This window comes from Dendrobates tinctorius, unplaced genomic scaffold, assembly GCF_039654945.1.
Source record: "Dendrobates tinctorius isolate UK_male_01 unplaced genomic scaffold, ASM3965494v1 ptg000159l, whole genome shotgun sequence".
NCBI classification, from domain to species: domain Eukaryota; kingdom Metazoa; phylum Chordata; class Amphibia; order Anura; family Dendrobatidae; genus Dendrobates; species Dendrobates tinctorius.
This window is the reverse complement of record NW_027361826.1, coordinates 8,280,557-8,296,048: the sequence shown is the minus strand read 5'-3', so window position 1 is coordinate 8,296,048 and position 15,492 is coordinate 8,280,557. Positions and strand designations below refer to the sequence as shown.

The 15,492-nt window shown below is 46.3% G+C and overlaps 1 pseudogene; it reads left to right on the top strand.

Moving 5' to 3' along the window:
* The first annotated feature begins 1,028 nt into the window (after positions 1-1,028).
* LOC141052284 (class I histocompatibility antigen, F10 alpha chain-like) lies at positions 1,029-1,791 on the top strand (annotated as a pseudogene).
* Positions 1,792-15,492: the final 13,701 nt, after the last annotated feature.

Sequence of the window (15,492 nt, the reverse complement as noted above, 5' to 3'; positions counted from 1 at the left end):
CCTCCGGGTCTGGGACTCAATCAACCTCCAGGCCAGATGGAATGCTCCCTTCCAACGCTCCGCCAACATGTGTCTTTCTGAACGTCTCCTCTTATAGCGTCTTTAAGTGTGAAGTACTCCCAGTACTGAGTTACACTGGAGTGCCTCCTGACAGATGTTCCCAAGAACTCTACTTGTACGGCAGACAGCTGTAGCCTGCTTCGGCGACTCCTTACTCCTGAGTCCCGGCTCACTATCAAGGTTGCTGCTGTGCCCCCAAGTCTTAGATGGGAGTAGTGCATTTACAGCCCACTACTCCACCGGTGTCTGCTGTAGGACCATTAGTATCCATACAACCTCGGGGACCGGGCCCCGGCCTTGCGCTTAGAACTTCTAGGCAGGGTTCTTCCTCTAACCCACGTCCTCTGTTCCCTTTTACTCCAACGTTCCATACTAGTCTTTCCTTCTTATGGAAGATCAGGTTTCAGTTCAATGTCTTTCTCCTTCTTTCCTTTCCCGTGCCAGCAGACCCAGGTCTCTGAGATCTGCTGCAGCACCTCCTTCCTCCATCCCTCTCTCAGGGATCTTCTTTCCTCACTCCTCACCAAGTGACTCCCTCTCACTGACTGACCGACTGACTGACCTCAAATCCTAAACCTTCCCGCTCTTTTATGTATTCTAACTCCACCCGCCTCCCAGCACGTTTCGTGCTCCAAGCAGGGAGCCACCAAAGGTGCTCTGCTACACTCCAAGCAGGGATCCGCAATGTGGCTTTGCTGAACTACCGTGTTGTGTGGGATGCAGGTGTTGGAGCGTGGTCAGGAGCCTCCAACTTACCTGGATGGTAGGACATCACACCTCAGGAGGAGGTGCAGTACCTCTGTGGCGACTGAGCCTCAGGGGCGCCACATGTGCAACTGAAATGGGGAGTGCTGCAGGAGTCTGTCTCACACATGTGTCCCTCTCCGCTTCTGCCGCCGTGGGCGCTGTATCCTCGGGGCCGTAGAAGGCGGGGATAAAGAATAAGAACCAGTAATGTCCGCGGTCTCCATTCCTACCAGGCGATGTACGGCTGTGAGCTGAGAGATGACGGCGGGGTCACTGGGTATGATCAGGTCGGATATGATGGGAGAGAGTTTATTGCCCTGGACACACACAGACGTGGACATATGTCCCCACCATGGCCCAGACTCAGATCACCGCACAGAGATGGAACAGCCCAGATCTACAAGTGGGGGAGAAAGACAAGAATTATATAGAGAATATCTGTACTGAGTATCTGAAGAAATATGTGGAGAACGGGAGAGAAGATCTGGAGAGGAGAGTTCGGCCCCAGGTGAAGGTGTCCGGTCAGGAGAAAGGTGACACCATGAAGCTTCACTGCCAGATGTACGGATTTCACCCCCGAGCTGTGGATGTGAAGTGGATGAACAAGGAGGACGAGGTTCACTGATATGAGACCACACACGTCCTCCCCAGTCCTGACGGCACCTATCAGATCAAGGTCAGCGCGGAAGTGACCCCCAAAGATGGATCACCGCAGCCTGGAAGCGGCTCTGAACATTGTGTTGTAACCAGAGAAGTCCAGTGTCTGGGTCATCGCTGTGGTCATAACTGTGGTGGTCGTCGCTCTTCTCGGCATTGGTGGATTTATCTTCTATAGAAGAAGAAAAGCTGGATACAAGGAGACCGACACTTCGGACACATCCTCCGACTCCAATAATCCGGCCAATGCCTAATGAGCCGGACGAGAGACGTCTTCTGCCTCCATCCTTGTGGACTGAAGAATCTCCCCTTTTATCTGTCATTACTTCCTTTCATTGTGTGTGATTATATAGGAACCGGCCATATGCAATTAATCCGATTATTATTTAGTCTAATCCCGGAATAAAATGACCGCTTGTAAAAAACAAATACAAAGCAGAATTGTGAGGCCTCCGGCTGGGTCCTGGTACTCCATCCCCCACTCCCTCAAGATGGTTGGACCATCATTGTAAATACACACCTGTACTTTATATCTCCCCCACCTCATTGTAGATTGTAAGCTCTCACGAGCAGGGTCGGCTTATTTTGCTTTAGTTATTGTATTGTTAACGTTGTTACTTATGACTTGAGTTTTGAAACTGTTAAACTGTAAAGCGCTGCGGAATATGTTGGCGCTATATAAATAGATTATTATTATTATGTGTTGCTGCGCATCTATCAGCAATGGGGAACACACCTCAGGGTCCTGCCACTGGCATCCGCTACTCCGAACGAGCACTGACCTCAGCTTGGCCGGGCACGCGGACACTCACTGGCTTACTGAAGCGTTCACCTAAGTTCTGCCGGGGCACGTCTCCGTACTGCCTCTGCCGCTGCAGAGCGTGCCGCACACCTCTCTGCTCTCACCGCCGCCGGGAAACTCAGAACTCTTTCCTGTGCTTCCTGCTCACTGCCCGGCTTAACCACGCCCCCTCTCCCTGGGTCATAGGACCTGTCTGGTCCCCCATTCTTTCCCCTCAGCAATACTGGACGCAGCCTTGACAGTTCTGGACCTGGCATGACCCAGGTACCTGCAGCCCGGTCTTCCTCCTTACACTCCTGCCCTCCTTTAACTCGTCATTCCACTGGTGAGAGTTCCTTCATCAGACATTCACATTCTTATCTTGATCCAATGAATCAGCCATCTCTGGGGTTTCAGGCCTATGCACTTCCCTGGGACTGGCGGCCGGCGGACTATCCAAGTCTGAGAACGAAGCGAGTGTCTCTTCCTCATCACAGTCGAGAACCATTGGGGTAAGCGTTTCGGTGGTGTCTGGCACTCTCTCTCCTTCTTTGGGACCCTGTGATAAGCAAGTACGCAACATGCTACGGTGGACTATTCAGGTAGGCGCTCCTTCTTCCTGTTCGAGCTGAACTTCACATGCTGGCACATCGAACCCAACTCGACGTTTCACCCGATATGGGTTTTTTTTTCCCATCAATGCTCCAACTTGCCTCAGGGCTGCTTGTCTAGGACCAACACTCGATCTCCGACCTTGAGAGCTGTCCCTCGAATAGGTGTTGTTTCATGGTGTTGGAGTTCCCAAAACTTAGTCTGCACCAGCTGGTGAAGAGTCTGCAGCCGATGTCGATGTTCTCGGACCCAGGAAGACACCCCCATCCGTGGGTAGTCTTCTTCCGGATCCAACTCCAGCTCTGTAATTTCCCGTCTCTTTTTCCCGAACAGCAGGGTATATGGAGTGTATCCTGTTGTACTGTGCACTCAGTTGTTTTACATCCAGACCAATTCAGCCACGTACTAAGGCCATTGTATTTTATGATCTTCTGCCAATGTTCAGTGCATCTGAATTAGCGTCCAATTGAAGCGTTCACAGTCTCCATTCTCTTGAGAATGATTGGGCGTCATCCTTGACTTCTCAATCCGGTACAGACGATGCAACTCCTCAATCACTTGACCTTGGAAACAAGCGCCTTGGTCAGACTGGATCCTCTTTGGGCAGCCATACACCAGGATGAAGTCTTGGCAGATAGCCTGCGCAGCTGAATCAGCAGTCTGATCCTGAGTTGGAGTCACCACAGCGAACTTGGTAAAGTGGTCAGTCATCACCAATGTTCATATCCAAGATGAGCTGGGTCTATGGTCAAGTAATCGATCATCAATAACTCTAAGGGGCAGAAGTCACGATGGTCTGCATCGGGGTTTGGCTAGTTCCCAGCTCCGTCATCGTTGACAGACTTCCTCTACTTTAGTCTTCAATCTGGGATGATCTATCAGCTTCTGTAACCACTGGAATGTCTTCTCCGGACCAAGGTGAGCCTCTCACGACCATCCATAGCCACTACAGGGACCAACCTCTGGGAGCAACACTTGCAAGGTGACCCTTAACTCCCACACCATCTGCACTTTTTTATACAGCAATCCATCCTCTAACTGGAGTCTCTCCCACTGCCTTAGAATCTGCAGAGTCTCCGGGGACACAGCGTCTCTTTCACTCCGGCTGGGAAGTCGTTTCAGAGCCACCCACTGTCGGAACTGGGCAAGTTCCTTATCTTCTTGCTGGAGTTGCACTCAGTCATCCTGAGGTCATCCCAGCACCTGTTCTGCAGACACCTCTCCGATCTGTTCCTGCGTCGCCACCAACGACCTAGCGAGGTACCGAAAACCAGGAATCTCCTCTGCCTCTAACTTCATCTTGGTCATGTCCAGGCCGCTCATGGGTCACTCTCGACAGAGAATCAGCATGCGTGTTCTCGGCTCCGGCCCGATACACGATCTGGAACCAATACTTCACCATGCGGGCCACCCATCATTGTTCCAAGGCCCCCAATTTTGCATTTTCCAGGTGGGCTAGGGGATTGTTATTGGTGCGCACCAAGACTTCGGACCCCAACAAGTATATGGCAAACTTTTCGGTCATTGCCCACACTAACGCCAGCAATTCCAGCTTGAAGTAGCTGTAATTGTTTGGGTTCCATTCTGAGTCGTGGAGAGAGAGTGTCGCATAGGCAATCACTCGTTCCTTCCCTTCCTGCATTTGCGATAGCACGGCCCCCAGACCATGTACACTTCCATCGGTGTAAAGAATGAAGGGCTGTGAGAAGTCCGCATAGGCGAGTATTGGGCCCTCAGTCAAAGCCATCTTCAAGGCTTGGAAAGCTTCTTCCTGGTTACCTCCCCATTGGATAGTACGATTCTTTGAACCCGACGGCACTCCCTTTAGTAGTCCCAGAAGCGGATTAACGATGCGGGTGAAATTCTTCCCGAACTTTCGGTAGTACACAGTAAGCCCCAGAAAAGCCCTAACATCTTTCACTGTCTTCGGGGTCGGCCAGTCCTGTACCTCCGCTATCTTCTCACGTGCTAGTCTCACTCCTTCAGTGGATACGATGTGCCCCAGGTACGCGATTTGCTTACGGAAAAGGTGACATTTTTGGGGCTTCACTTTCAGGCTGTGCTTCTGTAGTCGACTCAACACTTGCTCCAGCCGGCGGAGGTGCTCTTCAAAGGTGGCTGCATAGACTATGATATTGTCCAGGTAGACAAGTGTTGCTTCAAAGTTCAGATCCCCCAAGCATCTTTCCATCAATTGTTGAAACGTCCCAGAGGCGTCAGTTAAGCCGAAGGGCATCTGATTAAATTCAAACAATCCAATGGGCAGTATGAACGTTGTCTTCGGCCAATCGTGTTCAGCCATGGGCATCTGCCAGTATCTGGTGGCCAGATCCAGGGACGAGAAATACTTCACCTTTCCCGAAGCAGATAACAACTCCGCAATTCGGGGTAATGGATAGGAGTCCCGCACCATAGAGGCATTCAGTCATTGGTAATTGACACAAAAGCGCAGGGTTACATTCTTTTTCTGGACTAAAACAATGGAAGCCGCCCACGGGCTCTGACTCTCCCATATGACTCCACTCTGCAGCATGTGAGCCAGCATCTCCTTTACCTCTTTGTACATCTGAGGTTGTACCTGCTGATATCTTTCTTGGATTGGGGAAGCACTTCCTGTAGGGATTTCATAGGCTATAGCCGTGGTGCACCCAAAGTCATCAACAGCTTCCACCTGTTGTACCTGTTGCAGGGAGAGTCCCGTCAGTTCGTCCCACATCTGTTCCAGAATTCGACGGCCCTCCTTCCGGCCTCCGGGTGGATGTTTCCGTGTCATCGTGATGACTAGGGTCAAGGGGTCCCCTTGCATGGCAAGAGGTTGAGCTCCCCCCCCCCAGATTGACGCACCGCATTACCAGATTACCATCATGGACTGTGGCTAATATCCGAGCAACGAGGAGCCCCGAGGGTATCTGATCCACTACGGTTGGCTCAATCTGCACTGCCACCCCTTGGAGAGGCGTACAAGCTCGTGCTGGCAACGTTAGCATGGTCTGACCAGGTGGTAGAACGAGTTTAGCTGCTGCAGGGACTATCACCTTTCCTAGAACCTTCCCTTCGCTTGACGTTTCCTGGGCCTGGGCAACCCGTATCAATTGTTGAAACACCTTTGTCTGGGGGGTGCGTGGGCTCCATCGGTCCAGAAAAAGCATCTTGTCAATATCAACAAGAGGGTTCCGAGTTCTTTCAGCATGTTCATCCCCAGAGTTACCGCAGGACCGTTGCCAGTGTCTCCGGCGACTAACATGACTCCTTTCCGGCCCACATCTTTGCCGCACACCATAATCTGCATCCAGACCACCCCTGCGACCGGGATTGGCAACTGATTGGCTGCCGTCATCATGATTACTGGGCCCCATTCTGGTCATGTCACCTCAGGAAAATTATGTCTGAAATTTGTTTCCGGCATGGTGGTTACCTGCAATCTGGTATCGACTAGACAGCGAACGGCTCATCCATTCATCTCGGTCCATACGAGAGGACTCATACAAATTAAACTTTCGGGACTGCCTTCTCTCTTCCTTGGCCTCTCAGGCTCCGGGCGGCATCCCCTGGCCACGGAGACCACTAGTTTAATGGTCAACGAGCTATGGGCCACCCCGGTCTCGCACACCCTCGGGCATAATGTCTGGTGTCCCCACACTTGAAACAAGTCGGATTCCTCTCTGTGCGGAGTTGTCCCATTCCTTGGCGCTGTTCAACTAGCAAGCGGAGCTCTGAGTCACTCCTGTCCCTAGGCACATTTTTAGCTGCAGTGGAGGCTCCTCTGAGGCTGGATCACTCTTCCCGCATGTCCCGTATTTCCTTCTGGATCTCTCGGGCCCACTCTGGTTCTGCTGCAGGCGAGGCGTGTATCCCATTGCTCTGGACCATCCCTGCCATGGCTGCTGTCCCCTGCTCCCGTTCTCTTTCACGCGCTTCTGCCCCAGTTTCTAAGAGGGTTATACACATCCTAGCACGCAAGCACTCCCACAAATCTTGCTTAAGCAACGTGTCTCTAAGGCCCGCCACAAACTGGTCCTTCAATATTATGTCAGGGGGCCCAACTGGTATTACCACCACATCATTCCGTCGGGCGATGTGCATGTGTATCTCCTGTAGCGCATGAATGTATTGCGTCACTGACTATCCCTCCTTTTGGACATGGCTGAGCAAGCACATCTGCAATTCTCCAACATTGGAGGAATCTCCATGCATCTCTTCCAGAATATTTATGTCAGGAACACCACACTGCACTTGCTCACTGAGCCAGTGCGCGTGTCCTGAGTAAAACAAACTGTGCCCAAAGATACCTGTGGAGCGGGGCAGCAGCGGTGAAGATGCATGCTTCAGACAAACAGGACTCGAAGCATGTGACTACTGGGGGCGTGGCCTAAACTCCAGAGAGCTAGGAGCTGTAGGAAAACTCCTAGAAGGGTAACTACGGGACAAAGTTACCAAGGGGCATAGACAGGGACATAAACCAGATCAGGCCGGAGTCAAAGCACGAGATAGCATGACAGTACGAAAGGATTACACAGAATAGATAGTCAGGACGAAGCAATAGATCAGTAAACCAGAACGGGCAATAGACGGTACAATAGGGACAAACTGTAGCGGAGTAAAAATAGCCAAGTCAGGAGGTCAGAACCAGAGAAGACAGTAGTACCAAAACATGAGACAGCGAACAGAGTGAACAGACAGACCAGGTCATACATGGGAGGCAATCAAGCAAAGCAGTATACACGCACACCAGGGGGTCAGACACACACAGTCAGAATAACAGTATAGCTGACAGGGAATCCTAGTCTGGAGCGAGTATAAATACCCCTCCCAGATCCAAAGGGAGGCAAGCAAAAGTTAACCCTGAGAGAGCAGGACATTAACCATGTCCTATATCATGACACTGTAATACTTTGGTCAGCATGTCCCGTTCATGAGGGGGAAGAAACATCACAGAACATCTGGCCTCACCATCCAGTCAGTGATATTTAGGGCAATCTGGCCTGTTGCTCAGAGCCCCAGGCCCTGGGGATCCCATGGCCAGATTGTCCTAACCATAAGCAGCATGCCGGGCAGGGAGGGAGGCCCAGACATATTTGTGGCACAGGGGTTCCAAGCTTTCAGTATCCGCCCCTGCTTATTTATATATACACAGTATATATTGCAATAACTACTATCCACAACTGTTTAATAGTGCATGGTTTCTCCATCAATAGTGTTATATTGCCAGTAGTGCATTGTTAAAAGAAAAAAGAAAGCAACCTAGAAGTTCCTGCTCATTGTGTGTAACTGGAGCACATTCTTTACTTTCACTTTGCAAGCTCTCAGACAAGATGCTAAGAGCCTAAGTCATAAGAAATACCAGTTGTAAGATGGGTTGTCTTTGTTTCTGAATAAATAAATATTCACCGTCTTCCACAGCGTGTCCACATCGGACATTACCTTTCTGAATCCTGCTCATTTAGGTACTATTCACATGGTCAGGTTTTAAATACATCGGTTAGGGACTGCTCTGATATGTGTATACCTTGACGTTTGGTAGAGCGGCTCAGTATATATTTTTTGCAAAAAAGTATCAACCAAATACCCTGTTTTGTTATCATCTTTTTACTAGAACTTGCTGTTTACTGTTATTTTTTACAACAGAGTATTTTTATATATTTATACTGTGTTTTTCTGTGCTTCAGTCTTTTGGTGGTGTGAACACTGTCCTACCGACTTGTTTGCTGTGTGCATGGCCCATGTGTTTGTATTCAACTGTTGAACAGCTGGACAGTACCGATAATAATCTTCTGCCTACAGGCTATGGGCTCAGGAACCTAAAGAACCAGAGAAAAGCCCAGAGGCGAGAGAACAACAGTGTTCTCAAAGGAACCAAAGATGGTCACCAGCAGTAACTCTGTGAAGTTCACAGTGCCAAATCTGACTAACCAGAACTACCAATTCTGGAAATTTAAGGTAAAGATGCTGCTGATGAGAGAAGGTATGTGGCAATACACACAGGTGTCTAGACCTGTCTCACTACCAGAAGACTGGGTCGAGAAGGATCAAAAAGCACAAAGCACTCTCTCCCTCAGTATAGATGATGATCAGATTGTGCATGTATATAAATGTGAAACTGCAAAAGAAGTGTGGGAACAGCTACAGAAAGTGCATGCAAGGATAAATCTCAGCAATAAGCTCTATTTAATGAGAAATCTGTATCAGTCTAAGATAAATAAGGGACAAGATATACTGTAGAAATTGTGGAGCACCTATGGGAATTGGGGAAGATCTAAAGATTTCCATGTTCCTACGCTACTACTAAGTAGTCTAACAGAAAGCTATGACACACTTGAAACTGAACTAGATTATGAGCTTACATTGGAGTATGTCAGAGGAAAGATTATAGAGGAGTATAAAGGAAAGACAGAAAATGTAAGCAATAGTGGGGTATCCAAAGCAAAATTCTCTTAAAAAAAACAAGATGTAGCCCAAAAATAAAAGTAATTTTAAGGAAACACGTGAGTGTTTTGCTGCAAGCAATCAGGCCACCTAAAGGCTGACTGCAGTGTCTGGAAAGCTGGAATGAATCAGCTGAAATAGCAAAATAATCATCAAGTTCTATTACTGAAGATTATACACTTCAAATACTGAAGCTGCATTACTGTTTAATGCAAGTACATCAAAGCATGCATGGTGTATAGACTCTGGAACCACTAGTCATGACTCATGACAGAAGCTTCTTCTCTAACCTTCACCAAAGTAAGTCACAAAGTGATCTTGGCTAATGTTCAGTATATGAATTCAGAAACAGAAATCAAAGATGAGGTGTACCAGCTAAAATGCAAGGAAAGTGTATACACTGCTAAACATGAACAGTACAAGAATTGAATCTTTGTATGATGCAGGCATCTTGCACAAAGAGGCCCAGAAGCAATGCGAAAATGAGTTAAAAAACAACTTGCGGATGGTATTACAGTCCATCTGTGTAATCAGACAATGCAATGTACCAGCTGTCTTAGGCCTGTTTCACACTTCCGTTTGTCACCATCAGTCAAAATCCACCGTTTTGCAAAAAAAACGGATCCGCCATTTTGCTTGGCGGATCCATTTTTTTCCCCATTGAGTTGCATTACCGGCGGATCTTGACGGATGGCCATCCGTTGGATTCATTTTTTTGCGGATCCGCCAAATTTTTGCCATCCGCTGAGATCATCGAACTGAGCCTGTAACATTTTTTTGCCCTGCGGATCCGCATTTTCCCTTTTTAAGGCCTGTTTCACACGTCTGTTTGTGACCATCAGTCAAGATCCCCAGATTTGGAAAAAAAACGGATCCGCCATTTTTCTTGACGGATCCGTTTTTTTCCTCATAGACGTGCATTATCGGCGGATCTTGACGGATGGTCGTCTGTTTGATCTGTTTTTGTACGGATCTGCCAAGATTTTGGCGTCCGCTCAGCGGCCCGGACGGAGCATGTAACGTTTTTTCGAGTCCGGATCCGCTATTTGCCGATTTAACTCACGTTTCTCTCTGGCTGCTGGACAAAATTCTCTCTCTCTCCTTCCCCAGGCGCGGTTCCTTTAAATTTTTACCATCAGCGGATCCGTACATCCGCCGATCCGCTCACCCCCGTTTCTGTCAGTCCGCCTGCGGATCTGTTTTCCGCTATTTTGGCGGATTTTGACTGACAGAAAAAACTGAAGTGTGAAACAGGCCATAATGGGAAAATGTCAAGAAAATCCTTTCCTAAGAATAGTACTACAAGATCAAAACAGTTCCTGGACTTAATACACTCAGATGTTTGTCGTCCAATGAGTACTCAAACGCCTAGAAAGAAGAGATATTTTTTCACATTTATCGATGATTATTCACGATACAAAATTGTCTATCTGCTTCACAGGAAAGATGAAATTCCAAAGAAACTTGAAATTTCTCACCGAAGTATATATTTTTATTAATAATCAACTAAAATGACTGGATTTAAAAAAAGGCAGGGCTAAATACCTCCAAGGAGAGGGAGAGAACACAGCAACCATATCCTGGCACTTGGGGGTAAGTGGTAACAGAGCAATAGTGTGAAAATCAATATGTCAATATACAAGGTACAGATGCACTATGCATTATATGAATCTTAATTATGATATATAGTCTCAATGGAACTGGAGATGTGATCTAAGGTTAATAAAGTAATAAATGGGTTAATACTTTTAAAGAGTATTAAAAAATGAGTATCCAATGAGAAAAAGAAATGGTGAAGGAAATAAATAAATCCTTATGCTAATGCCTTTAATAGGTTATTCCACAATTAGATAACAATAGTTATAAACACACCGCGGTATATAGTGAATGCACAATCCATATGCTATAGCTAAAGTCTGGGGTTGAAGAAATACCTACTATACAGCTCTGGCAAAAATTAAGAGACCACTGCAAAATTTTCATTTTGTCTGATTTTTCTCTTTATAGGTATATTTTTGAGTAAAATGTAAATTGCTCTTTTATTCTATAAACTACTGACAACATGTCTTCAAATTTCCAAAAACTAAATTAGGAATTTATTTACAGAAAATTAGAAATGGTCAAAATAACAAAAAAATGCAGTGCTTGCAGACCTAAAATAATGCTAAGAAAACAAGTTCATAATCATTTGGAAACAACAATACTAATGTTTTAACTTAGGAAGTGTTCAGAAATCAATATTTTGTGGAATAACCATGATTTTTAATCACAGCTTTCATGCGTCTTGGCATGCTTTCCACCAGTCTTTCACACTTCCTCTTGATTACATTCCAGAGGTTTTCAATGGAGTTCAGGTCTGGAGATTGGGCTGGCCATGACAGGGATTTGATGTGGTGGTCCTTCATCCACACATTGATTGACCTAGCTGTGTGGCATGGCACATTGTCCTGCTGGAAAAACCAGTCCTCAGAGTTGGGGTACATTGCCTGAGTAGAAGGAATTAGCTGCTTTTCCAGGATAACCTGGTATGTGGCTTGATTCATACGTCCTTCACAAAGATTAACCTGCCCAAATCCAGCCTTGCTGAAGCATTCCCAAATCATCACCGATCCTCCACCAAATTTCACAGTGGGTGCATGACACTGTGGGTTGTATGCCTCTCCAGGTCTCCGTCTAACCATTAGACGATCGGGTGTTGGGCAAAGATTTAAATTAGACTCATCAGAGAAGATTACCTTACTCCAGTCCTCTGTGGTCCAATCCTTCTGGTCTTTGGCAAACTTCAGCCTGGCTCTCCTTTGTTTCTCATTGATGAAAGGCTTTTTTCTACCTTTTCTACCTTTACATGACTTGAGCCCTGCCTCTATGAGCCTGTTACGAATTGTTCTTGCCATGCACTTCACCCCAGCTGCCATTTGCCATTCCTTTTGTAGGTCACTTGATGTCATCCTGCGGTTACTGAGTGACATTTGACTAAGATGACATCCCAGTCAGTGAAGAGTCATTTTCATCCTCTGCTGGTCTGTAGCTTTGTTGTCCCCAATGTCTGCTTTTAAAGACAGAGGCAACATGATGCTCACTGTATTCCTCTGCTAGTAAAGCCAGAACTGAGCCCTTCTTTTTCTCACTCAAGACTTTTCTTTTCAACTCCTTTGGCATGGTAAAAAGTTATTTTTTCTTTCCTATTACTTTTGGGATATTACTAGCATTGTTTTGCCATCCAGCTTGTCCTATGGCCAGAGGATTGTGAACACCACAGCAGGTTTTTTTTTATACTTTCCTTTGTTAAGTAAGATTTGGTTCAATTGATCACCTAATCAGAAGCCCATTAAGTAGAATGAGATGTATTCTGCTCTGGTTGGATTTCAACTGACACTGAATGGAATGGCTATCAGACATGTAGAGAAGCTGATTTTTATAAAACTTTGCAGTGGTCTCTTAATTTTTGCCAGAGCTTTATATAGTATACATATAGTATAGGCTAGTATATGAGTTGTAGCGCTGGAAGTACAACGGGTGTTCACTGTACCATACAGCCCTGAACAAAATGGTGAAGTGGAAAGAAAGACCCGGACACTTAGTGAAAGTAGAAGTATGCTATTTCACACAGATTTGCCAACAACATATTGGGGCGAAGCAATCATGACGGCTTGCTATCTTCAAAACAGACTACCAGGTAAAGCTACTGAGAAAACTCCATTTGAGCAATGGAACAGCAATAAGCCTGAACTACACCACATAAGAATATTCAGAAGTAAAGTATTTGTACATATTCTAAAAGAAAAATGTACCAAATAGGAAGCTCATGCAAAAGAGGGTATCCTGGTGGGCTACAGTGAAACCCAGAAAGGATATAGAATTCTGCACCAAGAAATGAACAAGGTCACAATAAGCAGAGATGTAATGAAAAAATGACTAAGTATGGAATGGACAAGGCAACTGTTAGGTGGATTCATAACTGGCTTAGTGATCGGACCCAAAGAGTGGTCGTAAATGGCTGCACATCCAGTTGGAAGAATGTCTCAAGTGGGGTACCACAGGGCTCTGTCCTGGGCCCTGTATTGTTCAACATCTTTATCAACGATTTAGATGAAGGAATTGAGGGTAAACTGATTAAATTTGCTGATGACACAAAGCTAGGAGGGATAGCTAATACTAGAGAGGAGAGAGAGAGGATTCAAAAAGATTTAAATAAACTGGAGAAGTGGGCAGCAACTAACAGAATGGTTTTTAACAGGGAGAAATGCAAAGTACTACATCTGGGCAATAAAAATGAAAAAAGCATATATAGAATGGGAGGAATAGGGCTAAGTGACAGCACATGTGAAAAAGACTTGGGTATACTAATAGATCACAGACTGAATATGAGTCAACAGTGTGATGCAACAGCAAAAAAGGCAAATGCAATTCTAGGATGTATTAACAGAAGCATACAGTCTAGATCACGTGAAGTCATTATTTCCCTCTACTCCTCTTTGGTCAGACCTCATCTGGAATATTGTGTCCAGTTTTGGGCACCACATTTTAAAAAAGACATCAACAAACTGGAGCAAGTTCAGAAAAGAGCGACCAGAATGGTGACCGGTCTGCAAACCCTGTCTTATGAGGAAAGGTTGCAGGATTTGGGAATGTTTAGTTTGCAAAAGAGAAGACTGAGAGGAGACTTAATAGCTGTCTACAAATATCTAAAGGGCTGTCACATTGTAGAAGGATCAACTTTATTCTCATTTGCACAAGGAAAGACTAGAAGCAATGGGATGAAACTGAATGGGAAGAGACACAGATTAGATATTAGAAAAAACTTTTTGACAGTTAGAGTGATCAATGAGTGGAACAGGCTGCCACGAGAAGTGGTGAGTTCTCCTTCAATGGAAGTCTTCAAACAGAGGCTGGACAGACATCTGACTGGGATGATTTAGCGAATCCTGCTTTGAGCAGGGGGTTGGACCAGATGGCCCAGGAGGTCCCTTCCAACTCTACGATTCTATGATTCTATGATTCTATGATTCTATGAGTGAAGAGAACTTTGTGTCTCTCAAGTTTCATGACATCATACCAGTAGTACAGCTGAAGCAACAACAATCTCAGTCACAACTTCAAAATAACAAGAAAAAGTATGTAACGCACGCAGGGGGAGCACGTGGTTATACTAACCCACTGTGCCATGGGGCCAGGCTTACCTAGCTAAGCGGCTACCAGGTGTTCACTGGAGCTCCTGATGATGGAGTCAGGCTTGGCTGTGGGCAGCTGCCAGGAACCATTCCTTCACAGTCTCAGGTACTGTAGCTGTTGACCCCAGGGATCAGGTACGAAGACACGGATATAGACTTGGACTCCATTCAGTCTAATAGGTTCTAGATCCTCTGCAGAATGGTTACTGACACTGACTAGGGCTCTTCAGACTACTAAGTTCTGGATCCTCTGTAGAACAGTTACTGACGCGGAGAGATAGGACTGATTAAGGTACCGCCAGAGAAGCTTCAGGATACAGGTGCCGATGATGCGGTTTCAGTGTTTGGAGACTGGTTGTAGCAGTTCATATATACGGGGTATTCGGATAGGCACATATTCAGACACACAGGTCTCAGATACTGATTCAGGGACAAGGTTCAGGCACTGGCCCGAGGACCAGGGACTTTGGGTTCAGGACTGGCAACACCAGGACCAGGGATTTTGGGTTCAGGACTGGCTGCACTGTGACCAGGGATTAGGGTTCTGGACACTGGCCACACTGGGACCAGGAATTAGGGTTCAGGACCCTGACCACACTTGGACTTGGGATTAGGGTTGAGGATACTGGCCACACCGGGATCAGGGGACCTCACAACTGGTAGAACTCCACACTACCTAATGACTAAATGTGTTGCTTGGCAGAGCTGCAGTCATGGGATGAGATGCAACAACTACCTGTCCATGAAAAACTGAAGTGGCGTAATGCTGCTTATGAGCTTGCTCTGTGAGGATTCACAAGTCTGCAGTCAGTCACATAGAGTGGCTGCAGACTTGTAGCCTAAGGGCCCCGTCACACATAACGACTCACCAGCGATCCCGACAATGATATGAACTTGAATTAAATCATATTCGGAATAACACCCAAAAGGTACCCGAAAATTAAGAGATCCAACAATATTACAAAAAATATTAATTTTATTATTACAATATTTTCATACATAATAAAAAGCAATGCCCAGTAGAAGACACGACAAAACACT